The sequence below is a fragment of the Plectropomus leopardus genome, chromosome 13, assembly GCF_026936395.1.
Source record: "Plectropomus leopardus strain MGB_pleo_1.0 chromosome 13, ASM2693639v1, whole genome shotgun sequence".
NCBI classification, from domain to species: domain Eukaryota; kingdom Metazoa; phylum Chordata; class Actinopteri; order Perciformes; family Serranidae; genus Plectropomus; species Plectropomus leopardus.
Window position 1 is genome coordinate 8,803,519 of NC_142188.1, and position 22,460 is coordinate 8,825,978.

Consider the following 22,460-nt stretch of genomic DNA (forward strand, 5'->3'; position numbering starts at 1 on the left):
ACATTAAATAGCATGCAGAAACATGCCATAGCATAGAATGTTGCAAAAACAGCCAAAAACACCATAATATGGCATGTTGAAAAAAATGACCCAAAAAGCAAGGCTATAGTATGGCGAAAAAGTCAAAAAGTGACCTGTCCCAAAAACAGCCGAAAACACCTGAAAAACACATTAAATAGCATGCAGAAACATGCCATCATATAGAATGGTGCAAAAACAGCCAAAAACACCATAATATGGCATGTTGAAAAAAATGACCCAAAAAGCAAGGCTATAGTATGGCGAAAATGTCAAAAAATGACCCATCCCAAAAACAGCCGAAAACACCTGAAAAACACATTAAATAGCATGCAGAAACATGCCATAGCATAGAATGTTGCAAAAAACCTTAAAGAACCCATAATTTGGCATGTTGACAAAATGACCCAAAAAGCAAGGCTATAGTATGGCGAAAAAGTCAAAAAGTGACCCGTCCCAAAAACAGCCGAAAACACCTGAAAAGCACATTAAATAGCGTGCAGAAACATGCCATCATATAGAATGGTGCAAAAACAGCCAAAACACCATAATATGGCATGTTGAAAAAAATGACCCAAAAAGCAAGGCTATAGTATGGCGAAAATGTCAAAAAATGACCCATCCCAAAAACAGCCGAAAACACCTGAAAAACACATTAAATAGCATGCAGAAACATGCCATAGCATAGAATGTTGCAAAAACAGCCAAAAACACCATAATATGGCATGTTGAAAAAAATGACCCAAAAAGCAAGGCTATAGTATGGCAAAAAAGTCAAAAAATGACCCGTCCCAAAAACAGCTGAAAACACCTGACAAACACATTTCATAGCGTGCAGAAACATGCCATAGCATAGAACATTGCAAAAATAGCCAAAAACAGCAATATATGGCATGTTGAAAAAATGTCCCAAAAAGCAAGGCTATAGTATGGCGACAATGTCATAAATTAAAATGTCCCAAAAACAGCTGAAAACCACATAAAATAGTGTTCTGGGACAAGCCATGGCATAGAATGTTGCATAAACAGCCAAAAACACCATTTAGTTACTATTTTATTTGTATTTATTTGACAGTGACAAATGCATGAAACATTGCTTCATAAGAAATACAAAGTAGATGCTATGCAGATAGGTTCCTAGCCAAGGCTAACTTGTAACCCCCGTCCCTTGTTAGGCTTTCAGAATTTAAACACACATAACAGAGTACTGAGTTGAAAATACTAAAAGTATTAGAAACATACAATAAAATCAATGCATACAATAAAATGTAGTACTACAACAAAGATTTAATCCTGCATAGGTAATGACTAAAATAAAATAAAATAAAATATTGCAACATTTTAAATTTGAGGGGTGTCTGTGTGTTTGTGCACACATTTTTTTGTATGCAGATCTATATCTTTGTGCTTGTGTGTGGTCTAGAATTTTAAACTGCAGACTCAGTGTTCACAGACTTGCTTCAGTTTCATCCACTTCTTCGAATGTGAGTTGAAATTCTCGAGTTCCCAACAGTTTCTTGAGTTCAGATGATGAAGCATTCCATAGTTTTATACCTGTAACTGAAAAAATATGAGTGACCAAATGTTCTACATTTTGATACCAAACAATTTCCAATTGTTGCACCTCTAGTTCTGATTACACTGTTTTGGTTTTTTACCAGTTCAAAGAATATTTCTGGTGCAAGGTTGTTCACACACTTAAAAATCACTTTCATGAATGAAAAATTCAAGTAAAAAATGAGCGTCCCCAAAACAGCTGAAAACTGTTGAAAGCACATTAAATAGCATACAGAAACATACAACAGCATAGAAAGTTGCAAAAACAGCTAAAAACACCACAATATGGCATGTTGAAAAAACGACCCAAAAAGCAAGGCTATAATATGTCGAAAATGACCTTTTCCCAAAAACAACTGAAAACCACTTAGAAAAACTTGCAGAAACAAGCCATAGCAGAGACTGTTGCAAAAACTGCCAAAAACACCATAATATGGAATGTTGAAAGAATGACCCGTCCCCAGAACACCTGAAAACAGCTGACAAACGTAAAAAAAAGTGTGCTGAGTCATGCTTTACCATAGAATGTTGCAAAAACAGCCAAAAACACAATAATATTGCATGTTCAATAAATGGCCCAAAAAGCAAGGCTATAGTATGGCGAAAATATCAAAAAGTGACCTGTCCAAGCAACAGCTGAAAACAGCTGAAAAACACATTAAATAACGGGGAGAAACATGCCATAATATAAAATGTTACCAAAAACAGCCAAAAACATGATAATATGGCATGTTGAAGAAATGGCCCAGAAAGCAAGGCTATAGTATGGCGAAAAAGTCAAAAAATGACCCGTCCCAAAAACAGCAGAAAACACCTGAAAAACACATTAAATAGTGTGCAGAAACATGCCATAGCATAGAATGTTGCAACAACAGCCAAAAACACAATAATATTGCATGTTCAATAAATGGCCCAAAAAGCAAGGCTATAGTGTGGCGAAAAAGTCCAAAAATGACCCATCCCAAAAACAGCTGAAAATGGCTGAAAAATACATTAAATAGCATGCAGAAACATGCCATAGCATAGAATGTTGCAAAAACAGCCAAAAACACAATAATATTGCATGTTCAATAAATGGCCCAAAAAGCAAGGCTATAGTATGGCGAAAAAAAAGTCAAAAAATTAACCGTCCCAAAAAAAGGCTGTAAACACCTGAAAAGCACATAAAATAGCGTGCAGAAAGACGCCATAGCATAAAATGTTGCAAAAACAGCCAAAAACATGATAATATGGCACGTTGAAAAAATGACCAAAAAAGCAAGGCTATAGTATGGCGAAAATGTCAAAAAGTGACCCGTCCCAAAAACTGCTGAAAACAGCTGAAAAACACATTAAATAGCGTGCAGAAACATGCCATAGCATAGAATGTTGCAAAAACAGCCAAAAACACAATAATATTGCATGTTCAATAAATGGCCCAAAAAGCAAGGCTATAGTATGGCAAAAAAAAAGTCAAAAAATTACCCGTCCCAAAAAAAGGCTGTAAACACCTGAAAAGCACATAAAATAGCGTGTAGAAACATGCCATAGCATAGAATGTTGCAAAAACAGCCAAAAACACAATAATATGGAATGTTATAAAATATGGCTCAACAAGCAAGGCTATAGTATGGCGAAAATGTCAAAAAAATGACCCATCCCAAAAACAGCTGAAAACAGCTGAAAAGCACATAAAATAGCGTGCAGAAACATGCCATAGCATAAAATGTTGCAAAAATGGCCAAAAACACGATAATATGGCACGTTGAAAAAATGGCCCAAAAAGCAAGGCTATAGTATGGCGAAAATGTCAAAAAGTGACCTGTCCAAGCAACAGCTGAAAACAGCTGAAAAACACATTAAATAACGGGGAGAAACATGCCATAATATAAAATGTTACCAAAAACAGCCAAAAACATGATAATATGGCATGTTGAAGAAATGGCCCAGAAAGCAAGGCTATAGTATGGCGAAAAAGTCAAAAAATGACCCGTCCCAAAAACAGCTGAAAACACCTGAAAAACATATTAAATAGCGTGCAGAAACATGCCATAGCATAGAATGTTGCAACAACAGCCAAAAACACAATAATATTGCATGTTCAATAAATGGCCCAAAAAGCAAGGCTATAGTATGGCGAAAAAAAAGTCAAAACATTACCCGTCCCAAAAAAAGGCTGTAAACACCTGAAAAGCACATAAAATAGCGTGTAGAAACATGCCATTGCATAAAATGTTGCAAAAACAGCCAAAAACACGATAATATTGCATGTTCAATAAATGGCCCAAAAAGCAAGGCTATAGTATGGCGAAAAAGTCAAAAAATTACCCGTCCCAAAAACAGCTGAAAACAGCAAAAAAACACATAAAATAGCGTGTAGAAACATGCCATAGCATAGAATGTTGCAAAAACAGCCAAAAACACAATAATATGGAATGTTATAAAATATGGCTCAACAAGCAAGGCTATAGTATGGCGAAAATGTCAAAAAAAATGACCCATCCCAAAAACAGCTGAAAACAGCTGAAAAGCACATAAAATAGCGTGCAGAAACATGCCATAGCATAAAATGTTGCAAAAATGGCCAAAAACACGATAATATGGCACGTTGAAAAAATGGCCCAAAAAGCAAGGCTATAGTATGGCGAAAATGTCAAAAAGTGACCTGTCCAAGCAACAGCTGAAAACAGCTGAAAAACACATTAAATAACGGGGAGAAACATGCCATAATATAAAATGTTACCAAAAACAGCCAAAAACATGATAATATGGCATGTTGAAAAAAATGACCCAAAAAGCAAGGCTATAGTATGGCGAAAAAGTCCAAAAATGACCCATCCCAAAAACAGCTGAAAACGGCTGAAAAATACATTAAATAGCATGCAGAAACATGCCATAGCATAGAATGTTGCAAAAACAGCCAAAAACACAATAATATTGCATGTTCAATAAATGGCCCAAAAAGCAAGGCTATAGTATGGCGAAAAAAAAGTCAAAAAATTAACCGTCCCAAAAAAAGGCTGTAAACACCTGAAAAGCACATAAAATAGCACGCAGAAAGATGCCATAGCATAAAATGTTGCAAAAACAGCCAAAAACACAATAATATTGCATGTTCAATAAATGGCCCAAAAAGCAAGGCTATAGTATGGCAAAAAAAAAGTCAAAAAATTACCCGTCCCAAAAAAAGGCTGTAAACACCTGAAAAGCACATAAAATAGCGTGTAGAAACATGCCATAGCATAGAATGTTGCAAAAACAGCCAAAAACACAATAATATGGAATGTTATAAAATATGGCTCAACAAGCAAGGCTATAGTATGGCGAAAATGTCAAAAAAATGACCCATCCCAAAAACAGCTGAAAACAGCTGAAAAGCACATAAAATAGCGTGCAGAAACATGCCATAGCATAAAATGTTGCAAAAATGGCCAAAAACACGATAATATGGCACGTTGAAAAAATGGCCCAAAAAGCAAGGCTATAGTATGGCGAAAATGTCAAAAAGTGACCTGTCCAAGCAACAGCTGAAAACAGCTGAAAAACACATTAAATAGCGTGCAGAAACATGCCATAGCATAGAATGTTGCAAAAACAGCCAAAAACACAATAATATTGCATGTTCAATAAATGGCCCAAAAAGCAAGGCTATAGTATGGCGAAAAAAATGTCAAAAAATTACCCGTCCCAAAAAAAGGCTGTAAACACCTGAAAAGCACATAAAATAGCATGTAGAAACATGCCATAGCATAACATCTTCAAAAAACTGCCAAAAACACAATAATATGGAATGTTATAAAATATGGCTCAACAAGCAAGGCTATAGTATGGCGAAAATGTCAAAAAAATGACCCATCCCAAAAACAGCTGAAAACAGCTGAAAAGCACATAAAATAGCATGCAGAAACTTTCCATAGCATAAAATGTTGCAAAAATGGCCAAAAACACGATAATATGGCACGTTGAAAAAATGGCCCAAAAAGCAAGGCTATAGTATGGCGAAAATGTCAAAAAGTGACCTGTCCAAGCAACAGCTGAAAACAGCTGAAAACACATTAAATAACGGGGAGAAACATGCCATAATATAAAATGTTACCAAAAACAGCCAAAAACATGATAATATGGCATGTTGAAGAAATGGCCCAGAAAGCAAGGCTATAGTATGGCGAAAAAGTCAAAAAATGACCTGTCCCAAAAGAAGCTGAAAACACCTGAAAAACACATTAAATAGCGGGGAGAAACATGCCATAGCACCAGGTGTTGCAGAAACAGCCAAAAAAACACAATAATATTGCATGTTTAATAAATGGCCCAAAAAGCAAGGCTATAGTATGGCGAAAAAGTCAAAAAATGACCTGTCCCAAAAACAGCTGAAAACGGCTGAAAAACACATTAAGTAGCGTGCAGAAACATGCCATAGCACCAGGTGTTGCAGAAACAGCCATAACCACGACAATTTGGCATGTTGAAAAAAATGACCCAAAAAGCAAGGCTATAGTATGGCGAAAAAGTCAAAAAGTGACCTGTCCCAAAAACAGCTGAAAACAGCTGAAAAACACATTAAATAGCGTGCAGAAACATGCCATAGCACCAGGTGTTGCAGAAACAGCCAAAAACACAATAATATTGCATGTTCAATAAATGGCCAAAAAAGCAAGGCTATAGTATGGCGAAAAAGTCAAAAAATGACCTGTCCCAAAAACAGCTGAAAAGCACATAAAACAGTGTGCAGAAACATGCCATAGCATAACATCTTGAAAAAACAGCCAAAAACACAATAATATTGCATGTTTAATAAATGGCCCAAAAAGCAAGGCTATAGTATGGCGAAAAAAAAGTCAAAAAATTACCCGTCCCAAAAAAAGGCTGTAAACACCTGAAAAGCACATAAAATAGCGTGTAGAAACACGCCATAGTATAAATTGTTGCAAAAATGGCCAAAAACACGATAATATTGCATGTTGAAAAAATGGCCCAAAAAGCAAGGCTATAGTATGGCGAAAATGTCAAAAAAATGACCCATCCCAAAAACTGCTGAAAACACCTGAAAAACACATTAAATAGCGTGTAGAAACATGCCATAGCATAGAATGTTGCAAAAACAGCCAAAAACACAATAATGATGCATGTTCAATAAATGGCCCAAAAAGCAAGGCTATAGTATGGCGAAAAAAAAGTCAGAAAATTACCCGTCCCAAAAAAAGGCTGAAAACACCTGTAAAGCACATAAAATAGCGTGTAGAAACACGCCATAGTATAAATTGTTGCAAAAATGGCCAAAAACACGATAATATTGCATGTTGAAAAAATGGCCCAAAAAGCAAGGCTATAGTATGGCGAAAATGTCAAAAAAATGACCCATCCCAAAAACTGCTGAAAACACCTGAAAAACACATTAAATAGCGTGTAGAAACATGCCATAGCATAGAATGTTGCAAAAACAGCCAAAAACACAATAATGATGCATGTTCAATAAATGGCCCAAAAAGCAAGGCTATAGTATGGCGAAAAAAGTCAGAAAATTACCCGTCCCAAAAAAAGGCTGAAAACACCTGAAAAGCACATTAAATAGCGTGTAGAAACATGCCATAGCATAAAATCTTGAAAAAACTGCCAAAAACATAGTAACATGGAATGTTATAAAAAAAATGGCTCAACAAGCAAGGCTATAGTATGGCGAAAAAGTAAAAAAATTACCCGTCCCAAAACCAGCTGAAAACAGCTGAAAAGCACATTATATAGCGTGCACAAACACGCCATAGTATAAAATGTTGCAAAAATGGCCAAAAACATCACAATATGGTATGCTGGTATGCTGAAAAAACGACCCAAAAAGCAAGGCTATAGTATCGCGAAAAATGTCCCAGAAATAGCTGAAAAGCACATAAAATAAGATGCTGAGACACACCATGGCATAGAATGTTGCAAAAAAGGCCAAAATCACAATGATATGGCATGTCAAAAAAATGATCTAAAATGCAAGGCTATAGTATTAGGAAAAATGTCAAAAATGCAATGTTTGAAAAAAAAAAGCTGAAAACAGGAAAAATAATGTGCTGAGACACACCATTGCATAGAGTGTTCAAAAAATGGCCAAAAACAACAAAATATGGCACGTCGAAAAAATAACCCAAAAACCAAGGTTATAGTATGGTGAAAAATGTCATCTCTACCGCCGGCTCCACCGTCCCGCAGAATCGTCACAGACGCTGGAGCAAACATAGCGGATGGCTGGTGAAGCTGAAACCCTGTTTGGACTTTGTCCGAAGACTTTTTGGGCTGAAAGCGTATTGGCTCATCGCATCTTTGCGTCCTGCTGCTCTCTGGATCCTATCGACTCCTGGCTGTTACCTGTGGTCGGCTCAGATGAGGAGATCCAGCCTCCCTGTCCCTGCAGACGAGAGGTGAATCCTGTGAGCCTGTGGCTGCCGGGTCGAGCTCCTGTCAGGATGGCTCTGGTTAATGCCAGGTCGCTGGCGTGGGTTTGATGTCTGAGCTGTTACCGCCCGGTTGCACATACTTCAACTTCAACATCCAAGGCTTGGATGGCTCTGAACCTCTTAAACTTCAATGACAGCAAAACTGAAGTTATCATGTTTGGACCCAGTGGTGCCCCCAGTGCCCCCCTGGACCTGGGTTCCCCTGCTCCCTACGTCAAACCCGTTGTAACTAATCTGGGGGTAAAAATTGACAATGGTCTTAAAATGGATCAACAGATTAATTCAGTTGTTAAACCCAGCTTTCAGGATTTTTATCTAAGGTGAAGCTTTTCCTTTCTTTTCATGATTTTGAAAGGGTAAATCATGCTTTTGTCTCCACCCGTCTAGATTATTGGAATGTCCTCTGAGTGAGCATTAGTCAGGCTTCCCTTGCTTGCAGGTGGTCCAAAACGCTGATGAATTCTTCTTACTGGTGCAGGTGAGCGAGAGCACATTTCGCCCATACTAGCGTCCCTCCACTGGCTCTGAACTTTCACAGTCGTTCACGCCGTTGTGGTCACTGAGGTCGACAGACAAATCGCTCCTCGTCATCCCTAAAACAAGACTGAAAAATAGGAGACAGAGCCTTTGCTGTCGTGGCCCCAAAACTCTGGCATGAGTAGCTCTGTTGTTTTTAATGTGCTCAATGTATAAATCTCGATTGAACTGGATACTATAATATGTCAAAAAAAAAATGTTAAAAAAAAAGGCTGAATACGACATATTATAGCATGTAGAGTAACACTGTAGTATACAATTTTGAAAAATGATGGAAAAAACGTCATAATTTAGCATGTTGGAAAAAAAAAGGCTGAAAATAGCATCATTAGTTATCATAATAAAAATGTTCACATCAATGGTTAATGTTAATTATTATGCTAAAAAAAAGTTGTATAATTTCTTTCAAGTTTTAAGGCTGAATTTTGCTTCAGAGTGAAAGTTGAAAGAAACTAAACGGTTAATGTGGATTCAGCTACACTTTATTGCCAGAACATGACAACAAATATATTTTGTGTTTTAGTTAATGGAAACAGAGCAAAAGACAAACCAAAAATTTGAACTGTGGTCATTTTTTTTTCTTCTGCTTTTTCTCTTATCAAAACAGCAATGGTGACAAACAACCTAAACATAACTTTACTCAGTTTCACATGGTGCAGGATTTCTGATCTTTTTAGGGAGAGTCATGTTTTTTTTCTTTTTTTTTTCAGAATATATCTTAAACATTAAACAAACCACCACTATATGAAATTTTCACATATACACATATTTTATATTTATCAACCCCCTCCACAAAAACATCCCAAATCCCAAATCATTACCCAACACTCCAAAGCCCCAACGCAGGTCCTCCAAAATGGTATACGAACCACAGCACAGTCTTAGTTTACAAGCATAGTGGGATGGCTTTAAGGCAAAAAAAAGACAAAATTAAACATAAAAAAAATACAGTGAGATAAATGAATAATAATTACAGACAACAAAGCCTTCCCACAGCCATCAACCATCATTCTGTGGTCCAGGAACAACAGAATGGGGTCCAAATATGATAAGAAAGTCATACTGGATCTTGCCCCACTTTACATTTCTGAAATGCTGACCACACATGAACCAACACGCAGCCTTAGATCCTCAGGAGGGGGACTCCTGGTCGGTCCAAAGTCGAGGCTTAAATCTAAAGGTGACCATGTCTTTGCCATTAGGACCCCCAACTTTGGAAGGACATACCTGAGGTGATGAGGCACGCAGAATCAGTGATATCTTTTAAATCATTTCTTAAAACTCACTTTTACAGACTTGCTTTTATTTGATGTCACCTTTATCTACTTATTTATTATTTTATTTTATTTTATATTTAAATCTTATTCTCCATTCATTTAACTGCTCTTATTCTATTTATTTGTACTCCATCCTTCGTTTGGCCTGCTCTTACCAACTTGTCATATTTTAATTTACCTACTTATTCCTTTGTTTTTATCATCCTATCTTTATTTTAGCGGCCCTGGGTTATGTCAACTCTTCTTGTTTGATTTCCTCTTTTATTAATTTTATTGTCTTTTATTGCATTTATTTTTATATTTTCTAAAAATGTCTAAACATTTGCTTTAGTCTTGTTGACCTTCAGTTATGTATTTTGTTCTGAGCTTTCTAACTGTCCTACCAAGCCTTCTTTGATTTTGGCTCACTCAGCAGCGGCAGATCTGGGACTGCTCTGCGCACGTCTTCACACAGACGGGGTTCACACCTGACACTGGATGGACTGACCTTGTGGGAGCCAATTGGACACAAGACTCTGATGCAAGTTCAAAAAATGCACTGCAGGAATTGAACAATAACATCAGCAGCAACATCACAAAGAAACCGGGTGAATCTTCATCGTAGCTGCTGATTTTAATCAACTCAACCTCCAACTCCAAAGATATAACAGGATCAAGAATAATTGTAATTTTGTTTTTTAAACTTTGTTTAAAAAATGACCAATAAACCTACCTTTGACCTTCTACACCTTTCTCTGTTTGGCTTGATTATTGATGTCTGTTTTTATTATTCCCTGAGTTCCTGCCTTTGCCTTGTCTGTCAAAGCACTTTGTAAACAACCGTTTTTAAAGTTGCTATGTAAATTAAGTTATTATTATTATTATTATTATTTTTTTTTTTTTGATTGAGCCATCCACCATCAAAACCTGCCTCCTGATACAGAATCAATGCATTGGTCATGTGATCGCAGCCTTCATGATAACATGGGTTTTGTAAGAATTCTGGTGTATTATTATTTGCAGGTATATGTAGCGGTCCTTGTACTCCTCTTGCGTTGTGTATTTAGTGACAAGGCAGACTTTTTCACCGTTGGCACGCTCGCCGTTTATTTCTCATCTGGCCTGATCTGGCATGGAGATTTAACACACAGTCAGTCCAGTTCGCCCTATACACACACATACACGGCTGCAAGAAGTAAAATGAAAAGAAAGTGCAAGTTAGCTAACATGTGTAACTTTAGCCATTTGTAAACAGAAATAAAAGACAAATATCGTCAACTTTTTAAAAAAAGGCTCGACCGTACGGGAGCTTTATGATTCAAAATACAACTTAAACCACTCCTTAATATTAAAATGAAAGTAATTAATATAAAACAAAGACAGAGCTCATACTCATGCACCTACCCCGGAGGCAGCGAGGTCCGACTGTTGCTACCCCCCCGGGGTGGACGACCCTAAACCACAGGGGTGCTGCCTTTACTTACAATAGGAGACCCCAGTTCCCGTGTTTTGTAGTGTGTTTTATATGGCAAGTGGGATCACATTATCTCTTAACTCCGTTACATATACATACAAGCAAAGCATGACAACAGCCAGCAGCGAGTGATTCTGTACACACTGTGCGATGGATTGTTTAATAACTGAATTTTACAATATAAGTTTTCCAGATTTAGGAAATGCTAAAGTGCCACACTCTTGACAGAGTGATTGAAATGATCCGGAATTTTAATATTTGCGAGATTAACCACAAAAAGAGAACTTGAGCGACGCTGAAATGACATCAGTGTGGGTCAGACATTTCTAACAGAGCTATAAATGAACAGGCAACACAAACATTGAAAGAGGAGAGCTGACCTGCTGTAAATGTGGTTTACAAGCCTATGTGACATTACCTTATTTCTTAAGTCTCCATTACTGTCATTAACATGTAAACATGTCACCCCAACTCACATTATATTCACACAGCTGATGTCATCAAGAGGAAAAGTTTGATATCAGCAGGTAAATGTGTTTGATATTATCAACGATGCTGAGATCAGACTGCTAGAACAGGGCTTTACAACTCTGTAAACTCCTACCGGATGAGCTTTGCTGAGGTGGTTTCCCCGCCGGTTGTCAGGATGGGTGAAGGTGGTGGAAACCAGCCAGATAGTCCTGTGGTGAGATGGCTTCTAGATCCTGCACCTCAGCTCTACAAAGGAAACAGAAATCCCCATTTTAAAAGTCATTCAGCCTTTGATTGAGAACTAAAATGCATTTTTCAAACTGTGGGGTGTTTCTAATCTGCCTCTTGTTTTAATATGGTAACGCAAATTTATATTTGGAAACCTAATATTTTACCCCAATGGAAGTTTTGTTTTTATGGAAAAGAAGAGCTCAACTGTCAGAACTGGTGGCTTTTCAATGCTGCCAACTAGTTAAACGTAGTTTCTTGCATTCACTTGATGTCTAACTCAGTCTGATTCAAAGATATTGAACACTTGTAAGTCACATAAAGCATGCTTGTTCTGTCTTTGGCATTGACAGTGTTCTGTAATAGGACTGAAGCATCCACTGTGCTGTACATCAAGCCATCTATAAGTTTAAGGCATCAAAGAAAATGCTGTCAAAGTTCTCTTTGATATGATAACTTTCTTTGGTGCAATATGGTATCACAATCATTTCAGCTGACTCATGATTGGTGCAAAGTTTGTGTGGAGGCAGGCAAACACACACGCACACACGCACATTGAGAAATACCCGTTTCCGTGCGGAAAGAGCTGCATGCATTTTTCATGTGCACACGCACCAGTTAAACATCTGAGAACCACTGCTAATCTGTGTCTACAGCCAAAAATACACATCTTCTCACAGTAAACTGCACTCCGCTGCTGACAAATGTTGTATCTCAGATACAAAGATGCCCTCAGTACGGGAGTCGATTTCACGTGTACTGAAACCACTGAGAGATGCTGGATGACTACATCTTGTTTCATAATTAAGTGAAGCATACATGTCTTATACATCTATAGTAGGGTTTTTTTTTAGGTTTGTTTTTTTTTTTTTTTACAGCATACGGAGATCCAATAATATTCTTTATTGTAGTAAAACATTCTTTCACCAAAGCCACACAATTCTTACTAAATAAATATCAAGACATTTGTAATCTTTACATTTTAAAAAAAAACAGCAAAGATCAGGCCAGACTTTTTCCTCCAAATAATGTGTGCAGTATAGCTGCCAAAAATAGATATATATTTCTCTCTCTACTTTCAGACTGTTTAGTACTTCTGTAATACTACTCTTTGAAACCTGTTAACAGGTATTCTACTAAAAGGACAGGAAAACGTGCCCTGAAAATGACTACAACCTCTGGTGGAGTTTACAGTCTATCTTGTAAAATGTGTGAAATTTTCAAAACAACGCAAAAAAAAGATTAACCCCGAAACCTTTCTACATAATTCAAGTCAAGTCAATTTTATTTATAGAGCCCATTATCACAAAACATGGTTTGCCTCAGAGGGCTTTACAGTGTACGACATCCCTCTGCCCTTAGACCCTCACATCACCCAAGGAAAAACTCCTGAAAAAAGAACCCCTGCAAGGGGGGAAAAAAGGTCAAGGTCAGGAGAACCAGGGTTTTATAGACTGTGTCAAAGTGATTTTTTTTTTTTTTTTTGGTGTTTCTCACACTGAAGCTCACTTATAATTCATGTGACACATGAGGCAATGTCTGAAAAGCATCCCACACACAGCAGACAGATGCAAAGAGCCCTTTGTGTGGGCAGCATTTTGACTGTAGCCTAAGGATGTGTGTGTGTGTGTGTGTGTGTGTGTGTGTGTGTTTGTGTGTGTGTGAGATAGAGAGAGAGAGAAGGTGACAGAAGATCCGATGTGGGTGGTCAACTTTTATCCTGTCACATCTCCTATCTTTTTAAATGATATTTATTTATAGTTAATCCTTTTATACCCTTTTTGTCCATCAGTTTGAATATTGTGCTGCTGCAGTGACGCAACTCTCTCGAGGATTCATTCTAAAATATCACAACTGAAGTAAAGTGAGTAAAGAGTAAGCCTTGACCGTTTTGGGGGCTCTGTACTATGATACATTTTGCATCATCAAAAGTTTTTTACAACCACAAATCATGTTTTTTTATTCATTATACCTTTTCAATACTCAAAATCAATCACAATACTTGCCATGTGCCTGGAAAATCCATGTACATGTCCCCTCTTTTAATTTATCTGTAGATTTTGTACAAAACAAACTTACTATGGTGCATTGTATTAAACCAGGCTTGTTTTTCAAGTTTTCTTCTTCCTTTCTGACTCTTTTTTTCTCTCTTTTGTTTATTCCCATGCTGTGGACAGACAGTCAGCTGATGAAATGACAATGCCTCAGGGTCTCTGTGTCAGCACACATTGTGTGTGTACATCATAGCTATTCTACCAAGGACTTCACGTTTCATTATCCTAAACCTGAACTCCTTCATTAAACAAAACTTTATCCTCCATTAACCTTCATCCCAAAGTTTAGTTCTTGTACTGAATTAACCACATGATGACAGATTAACTACAAAGACAACAAGCCTAAATCATAGTTCATACTGTAAAGGTGTGAGCCGTCAGTGTGTTTTCATATTGCTGCAGGGTTAGTCAGGAAGAGAGGAAATAAGCAAACTATTGTTCACTTTACACCTGAAAACTGATAAAACAGAGAGCACATTTACAATCTGAATGTAAATGCTGTAATGTAAAATGCTAATGCTAACTTTTGTTTCAAAAGTTGCTTTAAAAAAAAAACTTCTATGTTAACAAATCTATATACTATGTATCTGAGGTGTTTTTCATTTGTTTTCTAAAACATTTAAGCTATATTTCTTATAAAATCGCTTTAGCTACGTATCAGCAGTGACGTCTCTTACATCATCAATTCCTGCGCATTGATTGGCCAGAGAAACCCACGTTGTTCCGTCCACTGAGCCAATCAGTGAGGACTCTGAAGGCTTTGTCCCACCTTCTGTGTCCCGATTGGATGACGCATCCAGTGTCCATGTTTTTTCCGGAAATTTGAACAGCACGAGTGTTTGTTTACAGGAAAACATACCCAAAAAACAGCATATTAGCAAAACAGAGCTCAGCAAAAAGCGAGACCAAGATGAGGAGATGACGGTGAACAGCTGAAGAGACGCTGCAGCTGATCGTCGTCACAAACAGCTGATGCAGCAGCAGGAGGAGGACAGGCAGGACACAGACCAGTTTGGAGACATTAGCTGATGTTTGGTGAGTGACTTAATTTTTACGGTGTACTTTAATTAATAATATATTATATATTATTAATAATAAAATATTAATATAATAATAATAATATTGTATATTATAATATTAATTAATATTAATATTATAATATTAATATAATATTATTCACTCACTTATATATGTATGAATCTACAAACAAATGTTATTTTATGGCATAAATCAAATAAAATAAAATATCAGCTGCTAAATCTGCCCACTCTACTAATATAAGGGTCATATAGTGTTGGAAGAGAAAGGAGACAAGGAGACAATGTTCTGAAACTGTTTTAAATGTTTGTTGCAAAATAAAACTTATATCAGTAAATCAGACAGATATATCAACTAGTACTTCATTGATGCCATAGAAGTCAAATTTCATCTGCCCAAGCTAAGACTTGAACCAGCAACCCCTGGGATGCTAACCTCTTGCTCTACCCACTGAGCCAAACCTCCAGATACTTTCATGGGTTTTCGATGTTCCCTTTAGCTCATTATCAGCAGTTACGTATGTTGAAAACTCAACTGATATATGAGTCAGGCCAATAATCAGCTAAGTTCTTGGCAGGGATAATTCAGTATTCAATGTATGAAAAACCAGGAGACAAATGTGTGTGTAGGACAGGACTTGATCCAGCAACCTCAGGCACCCTATCCATCTGCTTTAGCCACTGTCCCAAACCACTGGACAATGCAATGTTTTGACGTTCCCTTGTAACGTCTGTCAAAAAGTCGACTGATTTATGAGCCAGGCTGATAATCAACTAAGTTCTTGGCAGGAAAAAATGCAGTATACAGTTTCTGAAAATTCAGGAGAGGAGACAATTGTCTGTTTTGAAACTGTTTGTTGCAAAACATGTCATTGGTGACTTACATCGGTATATCAGACATATATCAGCTAGTACTTCATTGAAGCCATGGAAGTCAAATTTCATCTGTCCAAGGTAAGACTTGAACTGGCAACCCCTGGGATGATAAACTCTTGCTCTGCCTACTGAGCTAAACCTCCAGATATTTTCCAGGCTTTCGATGTTCCCTTTAGCTCAATATCAGCAGTTACGTATGTTGAAAAGTCAACTGATATATGAGTCAGGCCGATAAACGACTAAGTTCTTGGCAGGGATAATTCAGTATTCAATGTATGAAAAATCAGGAGACAAAGGTGTGTTTAAGTGTATAAGACAGGACTTGATCTAGCAACCTCAGACACACTGTCCACCTGCTTTACCCACTGAGCCAAACCTCTGGACACTGCAAATTTTTGACGTTCCCTTCACGTCAGTAACAGTGGTAACGTCTGTCAAAAAGTTGACTGATTTATGAGCCAGGCTGATAATCAACTAAGTTCTTGGCAGGGAAAATGCAGTATACAGTGTATGAAAATTCAGGGGACAAATGTGTCACTTTTAACTGATTTAAATGTTTGTTGCAAGGTACGTCATTGATGAGTAGAAAGATTTATCCTTTATGAATATTTTATTTATGTCATAAAAGTCAAATGTACCCTGTTCAGGATAAAGTTGAAACCAGCAACCTCTGGGACATCGGGCCGATAAGAACTAAGTTCTTGGCAGGGAAAATTCTGTATTCAGTTTCTGTAAATTGAGGGGACGTGGAGACAATTGTGTGTTTTGAAACTGCTTTAAATGTTAGTTGCAAAGTATGTCATCAATAAGTTATATCAGTAAAGCAGACAGATATATGAGCTAGTACTTTATTGATGCCATGACAGTCAAATTTCATCTGCCCAAAGTAAGACTTGAACCAGCAACCTCTGAAACTCTAACCACTTGCTCTACTCACTAACCCAAAGCTCCAGACACTTTCCTGAATATCCTTGTTCCCTTTAGCTCAATATCAGCAGTTATGTCTGTTAAAACTCAACTGATATGTGTCAGGCCGATAATCAACTAAGTTCTCGGCAGGGTTAATTCAGTATTCAGTGTACGAAAAATCAGGGAACAAATGTAGGATTCTTAAGTGTTTAAGATAGGCTTTGATACAGCAACCTCAAACACACTAACCATCTGCTTTTCCCACTGAGCCAAACCTCTGGACACACTGCAAATTTTCAACGTTCCCTTTTCATCAGTGTCAGCGTTGAATCTGTCGAAAAGTCGACTGACATACATAAATAGCATATAGCCCTACTAACGGCTGGACTGTTGTCCACCATGGCAGGTTTGGAGAACATTTCAGCATGTACAGTTAAGTTATAATAACTTCTCCTCTATGGGGAAACATTGGTATTTAATGCTAAGCTGCAGACAAACAGTACATTTTTTCGTACACCTTTCATAACTTTCAGTCAGGAAGGTCTTAAAATCATACAGACAGAATTTCAGCTGAACGGGTTTAATTGTGTAGGACAAATTTGTAAAAGTACAAAAAAAACCCATTTCCAGTGGCCACTAGGTGGCGCTTTTACAGATAGTGAATATTGTCATACAGATATGTTCTGGGTGGGACCCTTATCACGCCGCGCCACGGGAAAACCATAAAAGTTTAGAGCTGACCTTTAATAGCTTTTCATCACCAAAGGTGTAAGGTTGGAGACACCAAATTTGAAATTTAAAAATTGAAGTTGATTGGATTAATCCTGTGGGACAAGTTAGCAAAAGTATGAGGCCAGAAAATGCCAAAAATGAGCACAAAATTAAAAATGGCCAACTTTCTGTTTAGTTTGGGGGGTGGGTCCAAGAGGCTTTTTGTGAGTTTGGGCATGATACATAAGTGTACCAAATTTCATAATTGTAAGTGAAACTGGCCATTGGAGCTACACATTAGGGGATGCTGTGGAGTCATTTTGCCAAGCCCATTTACGAAACCACCAAAATAAAAATTATTCTGCTAGGTCGGACGTGTGTACCACATTTCAGGAGTTTTTGAGCATGTTTAGATCTGCAAAAATTGATTCATTTGGCAGAAAAATACTAAAAACTGTGTGACCTTAAAGCCTACTCAATGAAATCTTCCATTCCAAGAGGGTCCTCAAACGGTTCGTGCTCTGGCCAAAATAGTTTCTACCTTTGCACATATTTAGACTACTACTGTTGTTAACCTAGTATTTATATTGTTAAATGCACTGTTTTTTGTCCATTTAGAACAATACACAGTTGGTCAGTCTGCAACTAAAGAAGAATTTAAACAAAAAAAGCAATACATTTATGTGGCATTTTTTTAGGCATAAGTGGTGGATGATAAGAAAAAACATATAATAAAGTCAATAATGTGATTATTTGTGAAATGTATTTTGTAAACATGTTACTTTTTAAATTATTGAGCAGGCATAGTAATTAGTTACCCATGACTTCACTTTTGTTATTTGGCACAGCTTTGTCAAGGGCACATTTAAACTTTTAAGCATCACACCCACGTGTTACAAAGTGTTAGAAAAAAAAAAAACAGACATCGTGGTCCGACTGGAAGCCAGCCGTCATCAACAGCTAGCTTTACATGAGTTACAATAGCACTCTCCTGTCTTGGCCTCATGGTCAAGAAGCAGGATTCACACATCCTTGGAATTTTAACAAAACCAATTGATTCTTAAATGTCAGCATACCAGTGGCTAAAGATAGAAAAACAACTATCAAGACATAACATATACGACTCACTTGGCAAAACTGCCATCAAGCCGTCCCCACATTGTGTCAAAGTAACTCACTATAATTGGGATCTGTAGCTGTAATCAAGAAAAGTATTGACGTATCAATAAAAGTCGGTTTTATTTAATTTTAAAGGTATGCCATGCAGGAATTGTTGGTTAGTGGTTTGTGAACAATTTGGCCAAGAAAATGAAGTGAAAGTGAAAGCCACCCCCTGATTCACTCTTGTTCACTTAAGCCATACTTTTTTTTTTTTTTTTTGGCACTGCGTTCGCCATGTTCATAGCCTCCTCTTAAAATCCTCTGCTTAAAATCTGGCACCTGGTCACTACCTTTATAAAGTTGGCGACATCACCTGCCAATTGTTCCCAGAGCGTGCCTCACACAGATCGAAAATAAAAGCAGAGGGCAGAGTGCGCAGATAAATACACAACCACACACCTCTAGTGGGTCATAAGTGATGATGGGGAGGAATTACTGTTGTATGACTAACTCTAGATTTCGTGTGTGTGTGAAAATCCCGCACAGTATACCTTTAAACTGAATATCTAAACTTTTGGTCAGACAAAACAAGACACCTGAAGAGGTCAACTTGGGGTTTAGATAAAATTCTTCAGGCATTGTTCAATATTTTAAACAATGTTCAGTGTTGTTTATAATTTTTGAGACTTAAGACTAACGGCAACAAAAGAAAAAAAAAGCATTATTTGCAGCTATATTATCTAATTACTGGTTAATATAATTCAAAGATTTCATTGGGTAGATTTTAATGTTACATAATTCAGTTTGGATCTAACAGTGAATTTTAGCCTCCCAAATCCACGCCTAAAAACTTAATTCTGACATCAAAAGTGAGTCCACTTTAATGTTCGTTCTTGTGCAGCATTCATAAGGAAACTGAGGCTCTCCACTGATCTTAACTTTCAAGGTGCAAGTTCATCAAAGTCTTTTCACAGACCTTTCACACATGTTAATTTTGGAATGTGACGGTAATTTCCGTCCTGTAAAACCTGTTTTGGCACATTAACACTGACTTTGTCAATCTGATTGCAAATGACTCACAGCACGTGGAGCCAGAGAGCTGCATTACCTGTTGTTGTTCACACCATAAACTCACTGAACAACGAACCACTCAGGTATCACACACTGATGTCCTGCTATGCACCCCCTTTTTATGTATTGGGATATAACGCAGTCCAATGACACAAACTACTGCCTCACAAATGACCATCCTACCTCTTACACAAAAACAAGCGAAAATGAAAACAAGCATAAAAGCATAACAGGGGAAGAATATATCATGGACATATATTAAATTTCAAAATTCAAGTGTTTCAGTTGTTGGCTCCATCCCATTTTGTGTCAAATAAGTTCCTTTTAACAGCTATATGTTGTGTCAAATTTAACGAGATGCATTATTTCAAACTAGACATCCACAGGTTGAAAACAACACATACTTCCCACACCATTTAGTCAAACTGACTCATTTCATGGATGAAATACTGAACAAGGCTACCGGGCACAGCCCCAGGAGCTCAAAGGTTCAGGGGCTACCCTGGCCTCACCTGCAAAATGACTCTCAAAGAGTCACATACCTGACTAAGATTCAAAATGACCACGAAAAAGCAAAGAAAATGCAAAGAATATTATTAGAGAGACACAATACAACTGAAAAAGACACAAAATTACTTAAAAAAAAACACAAATTGACTTCAAAGAGAGATAAAAAAAAACACAAAATTACCTAAGAAGGACACAAGTTGACTTCAAGAGGCAGAAATGGACAGCAAAGAGATGCAAAATGTCCAAAAACGACAAAATTACATTAAAGAGACACTAAATGACTATGAAGAGAGACAAATAGACTAAGAACAGACACAAAATGACCAAATAAAAGACACAAAATGAAAATCGCAAATCACACAAAACCAGACACAAATCGACTTGAGAGAGACTTAATCACTACAGAGACATAAAAAGACCAAAAGATACGTTTCCCCAAAGAAACACAAATTGACAACAAAGTCACACAAATCAACCATGAAAAACACAAAACGACCTCAAAGAGACACAAAGTGACTTTAAAGAGACACCAGTCACTACAAAGAGATGCAAAATGACCAAAAAAAGACTAAATTAAATTAAATTAAATTTAAAGAGACACTAAAAGAAATACAAATGGACTACAAAGAGACACAAAATGACCAAAGATATTTCCCCCAAGCGACATAAATTGAAAAAAAAGAAAGAAAGAAATCATGATCCAGTGGAAGAAGATGAAAAAGAAATGACTAAGCTCAGCTGGCATAAGATTCACGTTATCAGTGGACCTCCACCCTCACCAGTACATCATTTTTCCTGAATTTTTTAACTTGACACACAGTCTCCAAAGTGTATGTCCCCAGCGAGGCAAAGTTATCATTTCTAATGTGAGCTGGATTCATAACATCTGACTAAAAATTTAGCTTTGTTGCCTTCAGGTGAAACGAGCAGTTACACAGATCAGAGGCACCTAACAGAAAGCTGCATTCTTCACCTTGTGTCAAGCATTGCACTGAAAAGTGAGTGTGTGTTGTTCCAAACGAGACACGTGCTGAGGAGGACACATCGTTTTCAACAGTAAACTGAGGCCGTGAGCGAGCACAGAGGCCTCCAGTAAAAATAGCATGTTGGCTGGTAAACAAAGCGGCTTCAAAAAGGAAGTGAGAGGTTTAATATCAGTGTGTTGCTGATGCGGCGGAGCACAGGGAAAATCCAGAGTCAATGTGTTTCAATTCTCAGTATCGCCCTGCTGTAGCATATTTACATTTAGCTGAGGTTCCTATACAGGTCACTGGTAATGCCTACAATAACACAGTGATTCCTAGAACAACAGCAGGCGATGTTGAGGCACTGTGACTAAGCTAAAGATGTGAATGATATTCCTGGGAACTTGCAGGGTTCAACTTTGCTGCAAACTTAATCACAAATGAGTCAGAGCTGCCTCTTATCTGAACACTGCTAATGTCTTTGTTTACACGTGGATGTGCTCCCCACATTATTACCTTTACTAAACTTTGGACTCTCACACAGTAACATCGAGACAACATGACCTCACAAAGTATTACAGTCTCTTACTGTTTTGATTGCACTGTCACATTGTGTAAGATTACGTTGAGACACATTTTGTGCCACCGGTTTTCAGTATCTCTCACTTGATCACATAATTAACTCAAACGTGCTCCAGAGATTTACCCCACAATCGGACTTAGCTGAAAACTTGCAAGAAACAAAGCTAAAGTAGGACAGTCACAGCTGAATCAGCAGAGGCTGAAAGAAAAGTTATGTGTCATGCTAAAAAAAAATATCGGACCCTCATTCCCCATTATGACACTGAATAGTGTCTTTTTGTCAAACAATTCCCAAGAAAATTGGTCTCCGGGTCTGTCCCAATACCCTTTTTAGTAGGGTTATCCTAATAAAGTTTTTTGGTCCCTGATCCCAGTCCGAATCATTTTATAATGAGTGTCTGCTGATACCGCGTCCCGATCCGATACTTGCTGTGCAATGCACACATCAAGTACTTTAAAGTTATTAAAATCAGTCCAGTGTATGTTTGGAAGTTTAATAACTCTGCAATGCAATGGAAGGAAAAAAAACTGCATCTCAGCAGTTCCTAAGGGTTTTTTAAATTTTATTTCTATAAAATAGCAAAATAAACATACTATATTTCTATATGGCTTATCACAATTCCACTTAGTGCAGCATTTGTAGTTTCAACAAAATACCAAAGTAAACAAATAAAAATATGTTTT

General features: G+C 37.4%; 2 long non-coding RNA genes across 25 annotated transcripts in view; one reads left to right on the forward strand and one right to left on the reverse strand.

Annotated features, from left to right (window-relative positions):
* The window catches only part of LOC121954394 (uncharacterized), a 70,900-nt gene extending 60,369 nt beyond the window's left edge, over positions 1-10,531 (forward strand). Inside the window, exon 5 of the long non-coding RNA XR_006106574.2 lies at positions 7,750-10,531. This is a non-coding gene — a long non-coding RNA (uncharacterized LOC121954394). The remainder of the gene's footprint in view (positions 1-7,749) is intronic.
* LOC148187662 (uncharacterized) overlaps positions 1,060-22,460 on the reverse strand; it is a 90,450-nt gene continuing 69,049 nt past the window's right edge. For 21 of the 24 annotated variants that reach the window (XR_015778471.1, XR_015778481.1, XR_015778483.1 and 18 more), the window contains 2 exons: positions 11,866-11,978; positions 10,868-10,973 (listed from right to left, as the gene is read on the reverse strand). This is a non-coding gene — a long non-coding RNA (uncharacterized LOC148187662). Of the gene's footprint in view, positions 1,579-10,867; positions 10,974-11,865; positions 11,979-22,460 lie in introns of those variants that run through there. The other 3 variants (XR_015778478.1, XR_015778467.1, XR_015778468.1) reach the window with 2 other exon arrangements.